The sequence below is a fragment of the Cydia strobilella genome, chromosome 21, assembly GCF_947568885.1.
Source record: "Cydia strobilella chromosome 21, ilCydStro3.1, whole genome shotgun sequence".
NCBI classification, from domain to species: Eukaryota; Metazoa; Arthropoda; class Insecta; order Lepidoptera; family Tortricidae; genus Cydia; species Cydia strobilella.
In genome coordinates this window covers 8007485-8026874 of record NC_086061.1, presented here as the reverse complement: position 1 = coordinate 8026874, position 19390 = coordinate 8007485, and the positions used below count along the sequence as shown (strand labels likewise).

Genomic DNA, 19390 nt, shown 5'->3' with positions numbered 1-19390 from the left:
GCGCTGTAATCTATTGCACTATACTTTTGAAGTGTCATTATCATTTCCGCTTTCTCGGTTGTATCCTAAAGGAGCGTAGGGATCGCTTTTTACAATAGCAAAAACCGACCAAGACATATTATGTTTCTTTCGTAGCCATTATTCACCATTCGGTCATAAGCCCGCGCTCGCGGTTTCTAGCAGATAGATTATTACCGAAAATATTTACTATAGGTACATTACTGGTCGTTGAAGATCCCTATGTGTTTTGAAAGACCTATCCAACGACAGGGTTAAAGCGAGTTTTTTTTAAATCTAACGATCACGGAGCAAACCCGCAGATGGACAGACAGACAGACAGACAAGTGGTATGGCGTAACTGTAAGGGTACCTAGTTGACTACGAGACCCAAATAATTGGGACAGGCGCTGTTTTTTACGATTATTTTCCCACCTTTTACGTGTGGTAACTATACTGGAAAAAATCCCAGTAGTTACCCCTGGTAGCAATTTGGTGGTAACTAGTGGGAAAAAACCCACAGGACCTGCCAACACAGAGGGGAATTTAGACTGTATTGAGTGGATTCTGATGGTTTCTTCATTATGGTTTCTTTCACAGAACAGTAACTGAGAAATATTAAATGATATTTCGTACAGCATAAATCCTACCAGACTACTGGCGGTATTTTGTCCATCTTTTCTGTTTTTATCGCTTTTTCTTATGGTTTAAGATACGTTTTAAGAAATATAAACCCTCATCTGTTATTTATTTGTGATAGGAAATAATTGATAGATAATATTCACATTGACACATCGCAAATACCAGTAGGTTGCTTAGTTAAATTGCGTACGGACAGTATACATTTGTTTTAACCTTTTTTTTGTTATTTAATCGTATATCAAATCAAATGAAAGCTTATTTTATATATAATCTGGTCTTTTAATAAGGTTGCTTTATAAAAAGTTGGTCCAGTCCATGGTTGCCTAGATTACCCGTTTTTTTTCTTCAAATCTGTCTTATAACGTAACTCGTACTATTAGAATGGAAATTACTAAGCCGATATTGCCGATTGCTAATATTCTGCCGGTTGTACATTTGTAATGGCACTAACAACATTTCTACTGACTTCCATAAAGTTTATATGCGAAAAATCCAGCATATAAGCAGTGATTTGACTTGCCTTAGGTATGCAATATGAATTGCGTTTTTACAAGCTTTTATTAAACTTTAACTTGCCCTGTTAGTGTGGGTCAAATCTTGGAAGCTAAATTTGACTCAATTCCTGATTTCCGATTGAGCTGAAAATTTTTACAAGCTTTTATTTAACTTGCCCTGTTAGTTATCTCGGTCAAATATTGGAAGGTAAATTTGACCCACTTCCCGATTTCTGATTGAACTGAAATGCAATACTATATGACATGGAGCTGATCTGATGATTGAGACAGGAGGTGGCCATGGGCATGTAATAAAACAACGCAAACTAATTGTGTTTGAGGTTGCCTGTGGAAAGAAAAGTACAGTCAGCGATAAAGTGAAATTTTTGCCAAAAACTTTTATTGTCAATTTGGTTACGTAAACCTTACGTCAACGTTTATGAACAGCGTTGTGGTCCATCCTTTATACTTTTCAATTGTCTTGTTCAGTAGTAGCTATAATAAACAAAGACAATATTTAGCACAACAAAGAAGCTACTTGTACTACGATAATAGCTCTGGTAACTGTCAATTTGTTAATACGCGGGTACAATAGGTACACAATGAAACAATGCATTGTACATTCAGTGTCAATCAATGGGTATAGTGCATAAGTACCCAGTGTACTCATATGATATTAGCTGGATGTGTAATGGATCTTAGTCGTTATATTACTAGTAGCTCAGTAAGCTGTACATAAGTAAGCCGCTTAGCTTTTATATTTAACATAGTAGGTAAGTGCTAGGTGCTTTTAATTTTGATGGACCAACTCTGAGTAGGGGAACCCGACTAAAATCAAGCTAAACAACAAATGTCTCTAGCTAACCGCAACTTATCCTTCCACGGATCACCCGACGCAGGTATATCTAAAAGTTCCGAGAATTTCAATATTTCCTATCACACACGTTTTATTTGACTTCCCGTCAAACAAAGTTTATGTACCGTACAATGTGCCTATTTTGCTTCCCACTGGGTAATTGTGCTCCAACAGTTCTTTGTAGAATATAATAGTTTGTGTAAAAAAAAGGGGATAAATTGATGGTATATGATAACCAGGGACCGGCCCGCTATCCCTTATCGGGGTTTTATAAGGGTATTGCATAAGGCTTAACTCACCATACCCTTTGCCAGACGAAACCCTTTGTTTTGCTTTTAAAAACCCTTATATAAAGCTACCACATTTGAGTAATCGGTAGCCCAAATACCCTTACAAAACCCTTATCATCCGCTCACCAACACCTTGCATATTGCTTATAAGGGTTAGCCTTATAAAGGGCTTCCCTTTTAGCATATAAGCGTGCTAATTTAAGTCGTCTACCTTGTTCATAAAGCACACATTACTTCGAATCCGAGCGATCGTCGGCGGCGACGGCGGCGTTCTTTGACTAGGCACGTATTTTCTTTCCTTTTCATACACTACCGTAGATATATACTAATCCTGTCTCTTTCACGCAAAGGGAAACCTTTATAAAAAGCGCTTAAAGATAAGGGTAACCCTTATTAAGGGCTAGCCTTATTTTTGGTTAGCTTTTCGGTAAGGGTTAGTCAAAGGTAAGGGTATGAATGGGCTTGCAGTTCAAAAGGGAAAGTCTTTCAATGTGTTAGCCGTGTTTAAGTGTTGCCATTGGGTTTTATCGCGGAAAGGGTTGTCCGGTCCCTGATGAAAACTATATCACAACATTCACAACCTCAAGTGTTAACATGATTGTAGTAATGGTCTATTTTAAATCCGCATATATGTCAATATACCTATCTTAATACCTGTATATATATTTTAAATTATATTAAATTTCGAACTGAGTAGCAAATTTTGGAGCAAAGCAGGCACATTTTACGTTAAAGCCTGTCCAGACGGGAACAATTTTTCGCTAATCTGATTAAATTGTCTGATCAAATCAGGCGGTGTGGGTCAATAGTACATTGTGCAACGTGGGGGGTAAGTGAAATTCTTACCTCACACAATGTTTTTCATCAAACTTGCGAAGAAAAAACTAAGTTCTAGGCGAAATCGTTCTTAAATACGGTGACATTTCAAACATTCGTCCGCAATATTGAAATGTTTTGGCAGTTTAGTCACCGAAGGCACATACCTATCGGCATTCAGCCACAATTGAAAATTGTGTAAAAATACTTGGAACGTAATATTTACGTAAGTACAGTATTTTCGAAGTAAAACTCATTTATACCTACTTGGTTTATATGAATTAGTGACACAATAAACAAAAAGCTCTAACTCACAGGTGAGATAGCTTTTTTTTTCAGAATCCATAACTCCCCCGGGAACAATATAGCCTATGTCCTTTATGTACACCTGCTTGAAATAAGATCTTTTTCGAGCAAGTGTGATAAATAAAAATAATAATACGATACTTACTAATAGGAGGTATTGACGCAAACGCGAGTTTGGCTCGCCGATTGTGACCGATATTACCGATAAAATGGAGGCGCGGACGCATGAATACCAATTGGTGACGCTAGTATTCGCGATTGGGGGCATTTTTTTTAAATTTAGAGCGCTCAAATATCACTTTTTTTTAATACTACGTCGGTGGCAAACAAGCATACGGCCCGCCTGATGTTAAGCAGTCTCCGTAGCCTATGTACGGCTGCAACTCCAGAGGAGTTACATGCGCGTTGCCGACCCTAACACTCCTCTCCCTCGAGCTCTGGCAACCTTACTCACCGGCAGGAACACAACACTATTAGTAGGGTCTAGTGTTATTTGGCTGCGGTTTTCTGTAACACAAAGCGAGATGTCATTCACAGTGCCCATACCTCTCTTACAAGAATTATATTAAATCTAAAATTGGTGATTAAATTGGAGATTGACGCCAATTTAATTTCTGATCAAATCGATCGATTTGATCATCACGTCTGGACTGGCCTTTACCTACGTCTTCGCCTATAGAAACCTCTCTAAGCCTTACACAAATCTGAAGCCATCTGACACTAGCCCCGATATAGTACGTGGAGTTCGCCGTGCAGGGGTCGGCAAACTTTTAAGAAGAAGAGCCAATCGTAGTAGAAACCTCCAATTTTAGGGATCTAAAAGAGCCACAAAATAAATGTTGTTTTCAGTGGTCTATAAGAACTTTAAATATGATGTTTATGCTTGGAGAGCCGCAATTGTACCTCAAAGTTGAAACCGAAAAGTGGTCACTTAAGAATTTTACTCTTACGGCTGATTCGAACTTTGAGATACGTCAAAAATTTGCTAAAGATACGATATAGATAGTAGAGTTATTGACGCTATTGTTTGAAGAAATTCGAATCAGGCCGTTATTATTAGTCAGAACATACCGATAGTCTCAACTCTATGTTAGTATCGTATGCGGACATACGAGACAATACGAGTATATTAATGTTCTTTTAATAACATAATATGTTTTGTTGTACAATACTTAGACACACGAGATAATCTCAGGGGGGTTTAATGTATTATTTTAAGCATTAAGGTAGGAAGTTATTCTTATAATTATACCTGTACGGTAACACGGTCAGTTTCAATCTGGTGGTAGCCATACAGGTTAAATTAAAGGTGACTGTTGTATGTTATACACAACGTAGGCCGCAAAAATATCTGACACGATCTTATTTGTAGAGCCATAAGAACGTGTCACATATTTTTGCGGCCTTTGAAGAGTAACATATAATTGCAGGTGTACTTGCAGTAGATGTGTCTCGAGTAATATTGTAATATTTAAGACATTCGCATTTCAGAACAAAGGACCATGCGGCAAAATGGTTTAAAAACCAATAGAGTTGAGAATTAGGTCATTAGATAGGTACTTCTATGTACTTCATTTCGTTCTATGGGCACCAAGCGGAATTCCATTGCAGAACTGAGATATTGGTATTTTAGTCAAAATGTCGTCGCCAAAAAGAGTCCACATGCGCGAATATCTACCCTGCTGCAATTAATTTACTTACTTGGATTCTATTGCGTAGGTAATAAGGGTGACGATATTTTGACTAAAATGCCATTATCTAAGTTCTGCGATGGAATTCCGCTTGGTGCCCATAGAACGAAATGAAGTACATTTTCTGTTGGTTTTTGGACCAGGCTCCATACAAAGTTGCCCATGGTCCTTTGCTAACAGTCGCTGCGTATCCACCAGAGATGTGCGAGGATGCGTAGCGAGGGAGTGTTTTTTTAAAAACCAGTAGAATCACTTCATTTGTTTTCCTTGTTCAGCGTGTAGTGATTCTATTGGTTCTTAACAAACACATCCCTCGCTACGCATCCTCGCACATCTCTGGTGGAAACGCAGCCTTATTACTCTATTTAATTTGACACTTTAAATGAACACGTCATTTTGTCCCTTATGTAGAGAAACTTGAACTGTATGCGAATGTTTTTTTTTTTTTTATTCGTAAAAAAAAATGTACTTGAGTCTTAGGTGATAATTTATTATGAGTATAGTAATAATCATAACATCATCATTCATCACTCTATCAGTCATTGGGAGGTGCAGGTGCGCAAGTGTTAAGGACAGATATTTTCTTAAAGATTGTCCTTATGTTATGATCTATGAAATATCTTGGTACAGTCATCTGTAATTACTATCTCGCGCGAAAGAATATATGACAGGTTCTTATGGCTCTAGAAGTTAGGCTCTATGTATAAATGAAATTGAGCCAGATATGGCTAATAATAGAGGGTTTTACTTTTTACTAAATAGCGATAAGATCGCCCATTGTTTTACCAATAAATTAGTACATTACGATACAAGTGCGAAATATAGGAAATTCACAACGAGTGGACATAAATTAAAACACGACCGTACAATCTTTTAATGACTAATAAAACTTTTTTTAAAGCGGGAAATTGTGTGTATATATACATTTATAGGAAAGGGATAACTGTCAGTTATATTTGTCAGATAAGTGTCAGTATTAAGGACAGTTTTGGGTACCAAAAATGTGGGTTCTCAATAAGTTACATATCCTTAACCTTTCTCCTTCCTTCTTTAGTGACGTTTCGAAAAAATATTTTCAACACACTTGGTCAAAACGACGTTTTTATTCCACCGATTTTTGGCTCATAATCCTAGATATTAAACACGCGTGCTCTTTCAGTGTATTATTCTCGTGCTTTTTCATTATATTACCCGACTGAGTTAAGAAGGTAGCTGATTGCTAATAATATGCATGGAAAGGGAACCTTCTTTGATTGGTTGAACTGGCGGGCACCGGCGCGCCCGACCGCCTGCGCGGTGCGCGGCCCGGCCGGCCCGCTCGGCTCGCCGCCCGCGGCCGGGGCGAGGGGCGGCCGGCAGTATGACAGATGCAACACACAATGCTAACTGTTTTAACTATTAAAATTTGATTAATATGAGTTTCTTTTTTTTTTTCTCGCAAGTGTGTTGAAAAACGTCGTATGAAACGCGTGTGCATTGGTCATTACACACATCGGCTTTCTTATTGCGCGCTCGCTTACAGCTCGCGCGCACAATATCGCCTCGTGTGTAATGACCAACTTAGCACACTTGTATCATAATGTACTATTACAGCAAACACATTATACACGTAAAGACGTCTTTTACTGTGAAAATATACATTATGGATTTATGGCCAGTTACAAGAAGTTCATGTCAATTATTTACTTAGCGATTCTTTGTCATTATTTATATAGGTACTTAAGGTACTTTACAGAATGCCCTCGACTTGCTCGGTTATGGACTATGGTATAGCCATACAAAGAGATGCTTAAAGTACATAATCTAATATATATTTGCAGCAAAAAGGCATTCTGGAGTCCTTGGTATGCCTGAGAATGCCAGTGGGATGCCTCGGCATTCCCAAGCACACATCGCCATGCTTGAGGATGCCTCGGTAATATGTATGCCGAAGGATCCTTTGCCGTGCCATGCCGATAGTGGGCACCGCCGCCGGGCCTTACGTTGCTCCGAGCAATTGTTCGGATTAATCTCCGCCGCTTCTTTCCGCTATCGCTTTACGAGACAACATTTCCATCTTCACCACTTAGATGGTTGACAGTCCTCAACTGTGCGTTGTTCCAGAAACTTCCTGCTACGCACAGCTAAAAGGCGACCTTCAAACCTTCAAGAAAAGAGCGTACGTATCTTTAAGGCCGGCAACACAATTGGGTAGGTAAAGTTTTTTGAAGATAGGCAAATTATATATTTATCCGATAGTGACACTGACAGTTGACATCGTTTTTTTTTTCTATCTCATCAATTAAATCACGTGCACAGGCATTAGTGCCTGATCTGCTATTAAATTTCACAAACGTCATCTCGGTCACTTAAAAAAATATATTTAATAAATAATACGAAATAAAAATAAAAGAGCTGCATTTCCGTGATCGTTATGACGAATACTATCGGATAAAAATATAATTTGCCTATCTTCAAAAAACTTTACCTACCCAATTGTAACAGTGGACAAAGAAATGCGCCAAAAGTATCAACCCTTCTCTGATAAAATAAAACTATGAAAACGGATTATATCGCGTATATTGAATTTATAATACATCCCGACGTTTCGAATTCTTTACAGCGTTCGTGGTCAACGGGTGACTGAGGAAAAATTACAAAATGCAAAAATACCCACATACTAAAATAATGAACAATCATAGACTACAAACTTTAAGGCTGGTTGTACATGCAAAATCGGTTCATAAGGCTAGTTATACACTATAATTATTTTTCAAGTAAAGATATATATATATACGCGATAAAAAATGCCTTCTCTGATAGTTTAACAAATTGGTAGAGATTGGTGATTGATTGTGATTGAATTGATTGTTGATTGGTCTCAGTTTATAGTTGTTCAAAAATATCTACAAAATTCTAAGAGAATCTAGAGATTGATCTTTACGCTACCTTTCATGCTGACTGTATTTGCGATTTCGGCATCAAAGTATTAACATTTTCGACGCCGTGTCCAGCACAAAAGCTGTCACTCAGATGCCACGTCACCGAAGTGTCTAAGCTGAAGTTAAACTTTATGCATATGTACGTAGGCTCTGTGGTCAGAGACGGATGAACCCGTCTTCGGCATCAAACAGGTTAAAGTAAATAGTATATATTGTTTTCATGCTTCGAAAGACTCAGTGAAATTGTACCTTTACAAAGCACGTGGCACCTAAAATTACGACGTTAGCCGTCGAACGAAATCCTAGTCTTTATATTAGTTACATTTTACACGTTCGTATACTCTATCACCTTAAACCTAACTCGAACCTGACCATACGGCCTTCCAGGTCATTACCCTTTATGGGCACGACACAAACAGGCCCTAGATTCGTCTAGTACTAAGGGCACCCGCACCGGTTGCACCCATTCACTGCCTGTCACCGTCCAAAGTTAACAGACAGAATACCTTAATATTAAGACTTAAGGTTCCTCGTGAATCAGTTTAGTTGCTTTTAGTACAACACAAATACAGTTTAAAGGATCTTAATGGCAATGAAATAGAGTTAAATTTTGTGTTATTTAACGAATAGTTACAAAGCAAATTTTGCGTTTGAGAGCGGTGTGGGTTTAAGTAAAAATAGCGTTTTGAGCGGTATTTGTAAGTTTGTCAGGACGCTGGTATTTTGTTATTGCGACACTGTATAAAACGGGCCCTTGAGGCTTAATAAAATGTGGGGAACATGTGTTTTTAGATTCTAAAATATTTACTTTTAATCTACATATATACCTACAAAGAAGAACTGACTTTGCAAAACAGTTTGAAAAGCACTATTTGGCCACCATCAGCTGTTACACTTCAATGTTAATTTCCGAGAAAAATGCTATGAAATGAAATGAAAAGTCTTTATTTTCAGGCAACTATTGGCCCATAGATAAAATACCTTAAAACTAGCATACATATTATGAAATATAAAGCGCTGAAATATGAAGCGCTGGTGGCCTAGCGGTAAGAGCGTGCAACTTTCAATCGCGGAGGTTGCGGGTTTAAACCCCCGGCTCGTACTAATGAGTATTACGGAACTTATGTACGAAATATCATTTGATATTTATACCAGTCGCTTTTCGGTAAAAAAAGCATCGTGAGGAAACCGGACTAATCCTAACAAGGCCAAGTTTCCCCCTCTGGGTTGGAAGGTCAGATGGCAATCGCTTTCGTAAAAACTAGTGCCTACGTAAATTCTTAGGATTAGTTGTCAAACGGACCCCAGGCTCCCATGAGCCGTGGCAAAATGCCGGGATAACGCGAGGAAGATGATGATGACATATTATGAAATATATTTTAAAAACTAAGCACTCACACTATGGCTGCGATGTTATGTGCTGCTGTGTCAGGGAGCCGGCCCTGGAACCGCTGGAACTAAAACCCTTCGGCTAAAACTCCTCCTTGGTGAAATATCGAAATAAGTTTGCATTTTATATTTGGAGAGTTCACTCGATTTCTACAGTATGCTATCATCACATTCTGACTTAATGACAATGAGACCAACTGTGATATTGGATATTCAAATAATAAAAAACTTATTAAAAAAAGTAGGTAATAAAAAACAAAGATCCCATCGAATTGGAACAAGATAACTCAACATGGCGTGTGCAGTGACAAAGTGTGACAATATTATTGTTATTGTCAAATTTCTATGAAAGTATGACGTTTAATAACACTTCATTTTGTTCTATTCAAGTTGGTGCAAAGTTAATAACTGGAGATGTAAGCATCTATAAGCTACGGTAACCGCTTACTACCTACACGGGTTGTAAGCTTGTTTGCCACCAACGTGTTTTACCAAAAATTCTGTCTCCTATTTTATATAAACAAACCACAGCAAAATGCGTAATTTTACGATTGTCGTTGTCTTCACCTTTAATTAAATAACACGATATAGTTTGAAAAACTTTATTTTTAAATTTTCTCATTTACCCCCCCTTCCCCCCCATAAGTGGCCTCGTTGTTTAAAATTCATTTGTTTACATTACGTGTCCGTCTTTGGGTCACAAACATACATATGTGTACCAAATTTCAACTTAATTGGTCCAGTAGTTTCGGAGAAAATAGGCTGTGACAGACGGACAGACAGACAGACGCACGAGTGATCCTATAAGGGTTCTGTTTTTTCCTTCTGAGGTACGGAACCCTAAAAAGGTTCTCGCGGACTTGGTTTCCGCAACTCGACGTCATATTATTGCACCTATTTTGCGTGAAAAATTAACGTATTAACACATTTTATACTTCCAATTAACACACATAACACATAACTATATGTGGGAAAGACGTTATATCCCTTTTTAGTGTATGGGACTCGTAACTACTGTAGATTGGCCTTTTAACCGCTTGTAAAATAAGGTAGGTGACATAGTGCACTTATAAGTCAGTCAATTAAACTGGTAAAATAGCACTTGAACCGCGGACTGGACGCACGCGACCGGCGGCGCGGCGAGCGGCAAATCAAGGCCATTCATACATTGCGCTCGGCCTTGGTTTGCCGTTCTTCGCGCCACACCGGTCTAGTGCGTCCAGTCCGCGGCCTTCTGTCTGACGATGCGCTCGTCAATGCTTCATAATGCTTCTGTTTAGTTTATCTGAGAAATATCTAACCTGCAAGTTTGATTATCCAACCGTATTTTGTTTTCTCTTATCTTTACTTTGTTTACGTTTCACATAAACACGGCACAATCATGTAGACGCAGCGTTTAAATTGGCTGCGTTTTTTTATGGCGTTTTTCACTGTCATGTTCTAGTCTTACGAAATGCAGTTTGGTTTTCTGCACATTTGTAACTTTTGTAAGTACTCATGTGTTCTACTCACAGAATAATCTAATATATTTATTTCATATATTTACGCGGTAAACTGCACACCATATGCAATTATGCATGACTGAGGCATCGCCCTGTCGGGTATGAGACCCATTAATAATCTAGCAGCTGTCAAATAGTATGATGAAGAATCCGTCTCATAAAAGTTTTTACATTTCTCCCACGCCGTGTTTTATAATCGCTTGTATTCCCCCAACTTCGCATATTACGCGCTAACGCCACCGCGTTCCTTATCGCAAATCGCCCCGCTACCCGCCTTCACTAAACGCGCACTTCGCCAATTCGGGCATCCGGCCGCTCTCGGCCTATCGGAAAACTGTAGTATTTCGCAACGGCTCGCGCGCAGACGCGTACGGAACGTTACTGCGATCCCGAATTTGAAATTCTCGTTCCGATTGTCTTTTGTTTAAAAGTCAAATATTCGCGAACGAGTCACCGAATACACCGAACTTTACGTGCGATTCCGAATCTGAAATTCTCCGGATTTTAATTTTTTTTCAAGTCCAACTTTCGCGAGAACGTCTTTGGGATTTTCTTTTTTTTAATCGAGTATTGTTTTCGCGGATTGGAACGTTGGTTAGTTGAACTTTTTTTTGAAAGTTTCGTGCTGATTTTTTTTGCGAACGGATTTCAGTGCTTTGGAAATTGGGATGATCCCGTAAGTTGTTTTTTTATTTCTATTTTTTTAGTGTTATGAAGTTATCAACTGAGTTTTTTGAATTTAATTGACATTAAATAAAACTATGAAAACGGTTTTTTATACCACGTCGGTGGCAATCAAGCATACGGCCCGCCTGATTATATCGCGTATATTGAATTTATAATATTTACATCCCCACGTGGTCCGTTGACCACGAACGCTGTAAAGGGTTCGAAACGTCGGGATGTATTATAAATTCAATATACGCGATATAATCCGTTTTCATAGTTTTATTTCATGAGTAACTATCGCGGTAACCGAAGACAATATTTTAATTAACATTATTGGATTTTTATTTTTTTTCTTTGAGATGGCACTAATAGCGATATCGCATACATTTTGTGTATTAAAAAAAATAAAAAAAAGATTCGATTGCAATTATTGCAAACAATAAATGCAAAATAATGTTCATATGTACTGTAAAACGTTGTATTACGATACACGTGCGTATTTCCTAATTTTCGCACTAATATCGTAATCTACTATTTTTCCCTGCTAGGAGGGATCAAAGTGGCACTTTTCTGTTCTAGGACATTTTATTGCGAGTATAAAATATGAACTTGCATACTTTACATAGTTTTTTTTTCTTAAACAAAAAAAATCCTCATATGTGATGTGAAAAGCGGTATGTGTCACATTAACATGGCCATGCATGGTAGAAAAATTTGTTCTACCTTGGACGTTAACACTTGAATCCCTCACTATGCTCAGGATTCAATGTACAGTGAGCTGCGAATTTGCATGGAGAAATTATGAATGAATTCATTAATAAAGTCGCCATGCACTTTTACGGCTGATGGTAAGCCCACGCCGTAAACACGTCACTTTGCTCCCTTGTGACTTTGTGACACATTCTACTATTCTAGCAGTTAGTCGCACAATCCTTCTGTCTTAACTTATACATAACTTCGTAAAAACGGCCTTATGGACCTTCGTGCCAGTTCGTTGGTGCACAAATCGCGTTTGTACTCGCTCGAATATCTTCTGAAATATTTGATCAAGAAGGAATCACGACGCACATAGGCGCTCTTATACTTTTAGAGCTTTACGCAGCACCACACAGTTGTCTTTCGCCAATTTAGACTATTTAGTGATTTTAGTGGCTCTGTGAACTGTAGACCTCGCGATAAGCTTAAACAATGTATAAACAAGAAATACTTCGTTGAGTCATTATCACAGCGAGTGGTCTTATAAGTACTATTAGCGCTAAAGTGCTTTAGGCAAATTTCCGCCATTTTGAACATTTTCCAAAAAAAAAAACGAAACGCCAGAAAAAAAAATCTAACTGCCGAACCTGCTCTCAAAATTTCACGAGAATCGGTTAAAAAATGCGACCTACAGAGGAGAACATATGGACATACGAAAGCATTTTTGCCAAAGCTGATACGGAGACCCTCGCTGGCGCTCGGGCAATCGGGCCGGTGGTTAATCCCTAGACTTCCGCGAGAACACAGGTCGTTAAGCGAAATCTTCCCGGTAATATTTTGCATTTTTCTTTCAATTTCAAAATTCATCTAGTAGGTAAAAAAAATATTTGGGTCGGTGCTTCCTGACAATTCTCACCTGGCACTAACAATTTTCTGTCCATTTCTGGGTCAATAAGTATTGGCGAATTGTCCGACGACAATTGTCACCGTGAAACAAGGCCGAATTGCTGTAATGCACCGCGAGTCGAATGGTCTGGATGCACGTTTTTTTTTTTAATCTTATTTATTTTATAAGCCATACATCTTATGATTAAGTCGGCTTAAAAATAATAACATTGTTACTTAAACTTTAGAGGTTACTTAAACAATTGGGAGTACTTGAGGAGATTTTCTATAATATTCGAATCTAAGGTCCAATGACTGTATGATAAAACTTATAAATCTACCACTATATTCTGTAGTGAACCCTGAGCTTAAGATTTGATGGAAGAAGAAGAGAAGATCCCCCGCAGAGCACCGAGTTTCTTTTAAGAGATCCAACCTAGATTGTTCGTTGATTTTGCACTCGAGAACTAAGTGGAGGAGGTCCTCCTCTCTCTCGCACCGTGTACAGTTTGGGTCGTCTCTTTTTTTCATTATGAAGTTAAATTTGTTGAGTGGGATGTGATAAGTTCGGGTTTGAAAGCAGATAACTAATTCTTTTCTGTTGAGGTTTCGAGAAGCAAACCAAGGTATGCGCGGTGGTTCGTCTACAATGGTCCTGTACCAGATACCCTTGTTTTTTGAGCACTCATTGAAATAGGATTTAAATTTACTGTAATTATCCGTTTTTACTTTTGGAAGATGATCAGTAGTCTGGATGCACCTTTATACACTTACATTATGCACAGATTCGACGAATTTAAGCATCATGTCAATTAAGATCTTATGTTACCATTATGTTCATTGTGAATAAACGATTTCATTCATTCATTCATGTGCTAGTCGATATGTAAACATAAATAGACACCGTCAATGATTTTGATGTCTCACACTGTGTTGTTATTTGTCATTTAACTCAACAGTTTACATTAGAATTATAATCACATTAACATAAAAGGTACTGATTTAACTATATTGGGTTTAACTATATACGAAAAAAAAAAAATAGGTAACTTATGGTTGAATAACTATTAAATAAAAAAAAACCCCTACGCTATATACCATAAAATAGTACATGTATAAATAATAGTACATTGCTTTCACGTAAAAATAAACCGCATCGAATTCGACACAAATCGTACCTATTTACTTTGAAATTAATGTTTGTTTAATTTAACAACAGACTATGAATTGAAAAGTTGGAATACTAAGAAAAATTAGAAATGAAAATGTAGAAAAGTAACTGTGGGATCAAAATTGTATAGCTCAAGTAACGAAAGTTAGTTAGTAAACGAGTGCCATTTTTAACGTTCCGTACCCAAAGGGTAAAAACGGGACCCTATTACTAAGACTCCACTGTCTGTCTGTCCGTCTGTCTGTCACCAGACTGTATCTCATGAACCGTGATAGCTAGACAGTTGAAATTCTGTTTCCGCTATAACAACAAATACTAAAAACAGAATAAAATAAATATTTAAGTGGGGCTCCCATACAACAAACGTGCGTTTTTTGCGTAATGGCATGGAACCTTTAGTGCGCGAGTCCGACTCGCACTTGGCCGGTTTTTAATTACTCTATTGTAAAAGAGCCATTAGCGATAACATTCATCGATGCAAATATTATTTTTTCCACTATACAAGCTCTTATCGCTGACTGTACTTTTCTTTCAACTGGCAACTAATACTCGTCGAGAAAATTCTAACAAATCCAAACACAATTAACCTAATTAGTTTGCGTTGTTTTATCACAGAGTTCCCATGGCCACCTCCTGTCTCCATCGTCAGATCAGCTCGATGGTGCCATAATATTGCATTGTCACCCAACTTACATATGTACATATGTGAAGTTTCAGCTCAATTGAATAATGGGAAGTGGGTCTAATTTAGTTTGTACCTATGATCTAATTTAAACTGTTGTGAGACATACTAACATTAAATAATTTCTCGGTTTAGACTCACTTGTTTTAGTCACTCGCGCGACATGTTTCGGAGAGCCTGGGTCTCCTTTCTCAAGCACTAATAGTGCGAGCAGCGTTCACGACGACCGTGTATTGCGTACATACACGGTCGTTGTGAACGCTGCTCGCAAGTGAGTCTAAACCGTGAAATTATTTATTTTAATGTTTGTATGATCTGACCCACACATTAACATACTACTATACTAACAGCCTAACAGGGCAAGTTAAATAAAAGCTTAACAATTTTTCATGTAAAAAAGCTTGTAATAAACAAACATTGCAAGTTAAATAAAAGCTTATCATTGCCACAGGGCGGACAAGCTATACATCAAAACAGGACAAGTGCGAGTCGGACTCGCCCACCGAGGGTTCCGTACTTTTTAGTATTTGTTGTTATAGCGGCAACAGAAATACATAATCTGTGAAAATTTTTACTGTCTAGCTATCACGGTTGATACTTGCAGTCCTGGTGACAGACAGACGGACAGACGGACAGAAACGTCTTAGTAATAGGGTCCCGTTTTTACCCTTTGGGTACGGTACCCTAAAAATTACTTGCGTTTCTATGTGTGAACGGCACGTGGCATGCGTCATTGTGTAAGTTGCTTAAAAACAGTACTGAGCGGTCGGCAAACGGCCGTCAATGTGCTGTCGCGGGGCGAGGTAATTCGAATCGGGGCGGGAAGGTGCTTGGCCGTTCTGTATGTGTGTGTTCTGTGTGTGATACTATTACTTATTCTGTGTCATTGCACTGAGCGCAGGTACATAGCATTTTATTGTCCTTATCCTATTGTTTTGCCAGCCGGCCGGCTGGGTCGCTGGCTGGACCGGTCTGAGGGCCTACTGCGAACACCGAAGTTACTGCGGCTACTGCGATGTTCTTCGTCCATTAAAGTAAATTGGGGTTTCTTTAGCATGCGAATTCTAACTTGCCTGGTCGGTTTTGGGTTATCAGAGATCAGCTAGGTAAATGTTGTATTCGGTCTTAAAATAACTGTTCTTTTAACATTTGATGTTTAAATTTCGTGTGTACTGGTAAAACTTTACAAATACGTACTAAAGAGATCTCTTTTAGATTTACGACTGTTTTTAATATTAAAGCGCTCGGTTGTTTTATATAACAACTAAGTAGTCTAAGTAGGCCACAAAATTGCCTGATTAGACCTAGCAAGGTTGTAATCAATGCGATTAAACTCGACTTTATATATATATACTCTAAGCGGATGGCTAAAATTCCAATAAGTATGTAAAAGTTTGTTCAGTTTTTTCCATCAACATTTGTTTTACACATGAGTTAGTGTTTACAAACATACAATACGGATATGATGGTCTTATTTGTCCACGCGACAACCAGTGTTGGTTCAGACTCGAGTCTCCTGCTTTAAGACTTAATTAGATAATTACAGTGAAACAGACAGATGATTTATATAGCATATACTTTTTTATCCTTTTATTTTATTAGCCTATAAAAGTGTCTGCTGGGGAAAGGCCTCCCCTCTTACCCGCCATTTGGTCCTATCCGATGCACACTCCCGCCACTCTTTAAAAACCGTTTAAAGAAAACTCTAGTCCATTCTTTTTAGACTTAGAAAGAACTCAATAGAAGTAAACTTGATGTCTAAACCAGGCACATGCATTATACGGTAAAATTGAATGACTAATATTCGCACTATAGGCCTACAACTTATCTCGAACGGTTGGCCAAGCAAGTTATACGTGATTTCTAGAAGGTAGCTCTGCTGAGAGTTAAACATAATTTACTTATATATTACATAATATGTAATATCTCTGGTGTTGTAGGCGTCCATAGGCTACGGTGACTGCTTACCATCAAGCGGGCCGTATGCTTGTTTGCCACCGTCGTGGTATTAAAAAAAAGACATTTTACTTACTTAAGGTGCCTTAGGTTCGGACAGCGGAGTTTTTGAAAAATCTTACCGCTTTTTTAGATCACAATACGGTTGCCAAAAAATTTATTGGCAATCTTGAGGATTTTCATCGATTCGAATCCTGATATTTTGACAATCGCTCGATAGAAAAAATCACGAACATAGGTTTAAAAAGAAACTAAAAAATTGTGACAGTTTATGCACAAAAGCTAAAAATATGAAAATAACCTCAAATGCGCAATTTTATTTTTGAGGGAGATGTTATTCATTGATTCCAGCACGTCTCCTTTCATCTCTGCCTCATTGAAAAGGGAGCCATACCCATACCTACGATACCCGTACCTAAATAGGGGATATTACTGCCTTTTTAGTAAACCATAGAATAACTTATACATACTGTACCTTTAACAGGTTTTTGACAAGTTTTCAGAGATAATAAAATATGACATTGATGCATCAAGGCGGTTTGCTTACAGAGGACCTACCGGGAAACGCGGATCCGAAAATTCGCTATCTGCCTCTTCATCGCTCGAATATGCAAGAGTGACGGAGATGTTAGATAAAAAGAAATGTTCTTGTTTCACGATAGACCCTCAGATTGTGGTAGTGGCGCCCTGGCGCCCCCTACGCAGAGTTTCGCGTAATATTCCCTATTATTATACCACATTGAGTGCCTACCATCCTTATATTTATCCGCGGACATTAGTAACGCCAAAAAAATCGAGTATACACTTGAACTGTACTGCATTCTGCGATTTCTACTTCCCAAGGTCCGTTGTAACATCTTTAAAGTTGAATGTTAATGGTTATTCAGTAAACACGTGTTAGTGCGTAATTACTCCAATTTAGTGTAACAGTGACCTATACGAGTACTTTATCGGTGGCCGCGATGCATTGTAAACAATTGGATTTGCAAGTCTAAACCGTGAAATTATTTATTTTAATGTTTGTATGATCTGACCCACACATTAACATACTATACTAACAGCCTAACAGGGCAAGTTAAATAAAAGCTTAACAATTTTTCATGTAAAAAAGCTTGTAATAAACAATTAATTTGCACTTTAAAATGTAGCTGAATATTGCAGTTGTACCCGTTGTGAATAAGTATAATCTATTTAACACACATGTATTACGAAATCATCTACGTCAGATTTTGTTGTTGACGTATTTACTAAGAAATTGTACTGTGTATAATTCCATTAATTAGATACCCTACTGACAGAATGCGCAATCTTAAAAATTGGAACATTATATATGCTATTTCGGGCATATTGCTAAAGTTTTTATACTTGCCAACTATGGACGAAATATACACGAAAAGCTTACAGCATCCTTAGAGTACAGTACAATGACGCCTTGCGAATTCTGACCAAACAACCACGGTTCTGCAGTGCGTCAGCGATGTTTGTTGAAGCCAGGGTACCTGACTTCTTTGCCATTATTAGAAACCGAATAGCGTCGTTCTGGAACAGGGTACGCATTTCTAATAATAGGCTTATTGTGACAGTAAATGAAAACATTTACCAAAATGCGTTTTTCCTGCATTGGTTGTCCCCGCATCAGCAACCGAACCGTAAGTAGTTTAGTTTTTTAGTTTTTAGTGAGTTTTATTTTATTTTATTTTTATTCTATTTTATTTTTACCGTATTTCTTTTTATGTTTTATTGTATTGTATGTAATGGGTCTATTGCCTGAATAAAGAAACATTCATTCATTCATTATATTATTTATATTCTTCAAATGTTGTAGACTTGGACTTGGAAAGGAAATTCAATCACTAAGGAAAATGTAAAGCCTAAGATACTCTTAAGTTCGAATAATTTAATTTACAGTACATTGGTGCTACTTTACCGCACTAGTGCGATAATGAGCACATTACATAACTATGTCGAAAATTTAAAGGGCCATGTGTACTGTAAAACGTTATACGATACATGTGCGAATAGGTAATTCGCACTCCCTTCGGTCGTGTTTTAATTTATCGCCACTCGTTGCGAATTTTCTATTTTTCGCACTTGTATCGTAATGTACTATAATAGAGCCATTCGATGCTAACGTACAGCTTTTTTATATTCATTATAACATATCTTCTAACTTTATATGGAAAGAACAACATACTCGTAAAATAAGCACGTATTACGCGTCATCATAAAAGCTAGTATACGTTGATGAAAACTTAGACATTAATTACTCACTTGTTGATGAAAATTAGAACACCTTTGTTAAATTTTGTCGGTTTACCTTTTGAACCTTGTCGCAATGCAGGAAGGTTGATATTGAGTTGCAGCAGCACGCGTCAGTTGACGTGTTTGGCGGTCAAAGATTTAATGACCACTAATATCAAAATTACA

General features: G+C 37.8%; 1 protein-coding gene across 3 annotated transcripts in view; it reads left to right on the top strand.

Moving 5' to 3' along the window:
• LOC134751107 (uncharacterized) overlaps positions 1-19390 on the top strand; it is a 77946-nt gene that overhangs the window by 37359 nt on the left and 21197 nt on the right. The gene's annotated exons all lie outside the window — the stretch shown is intronic.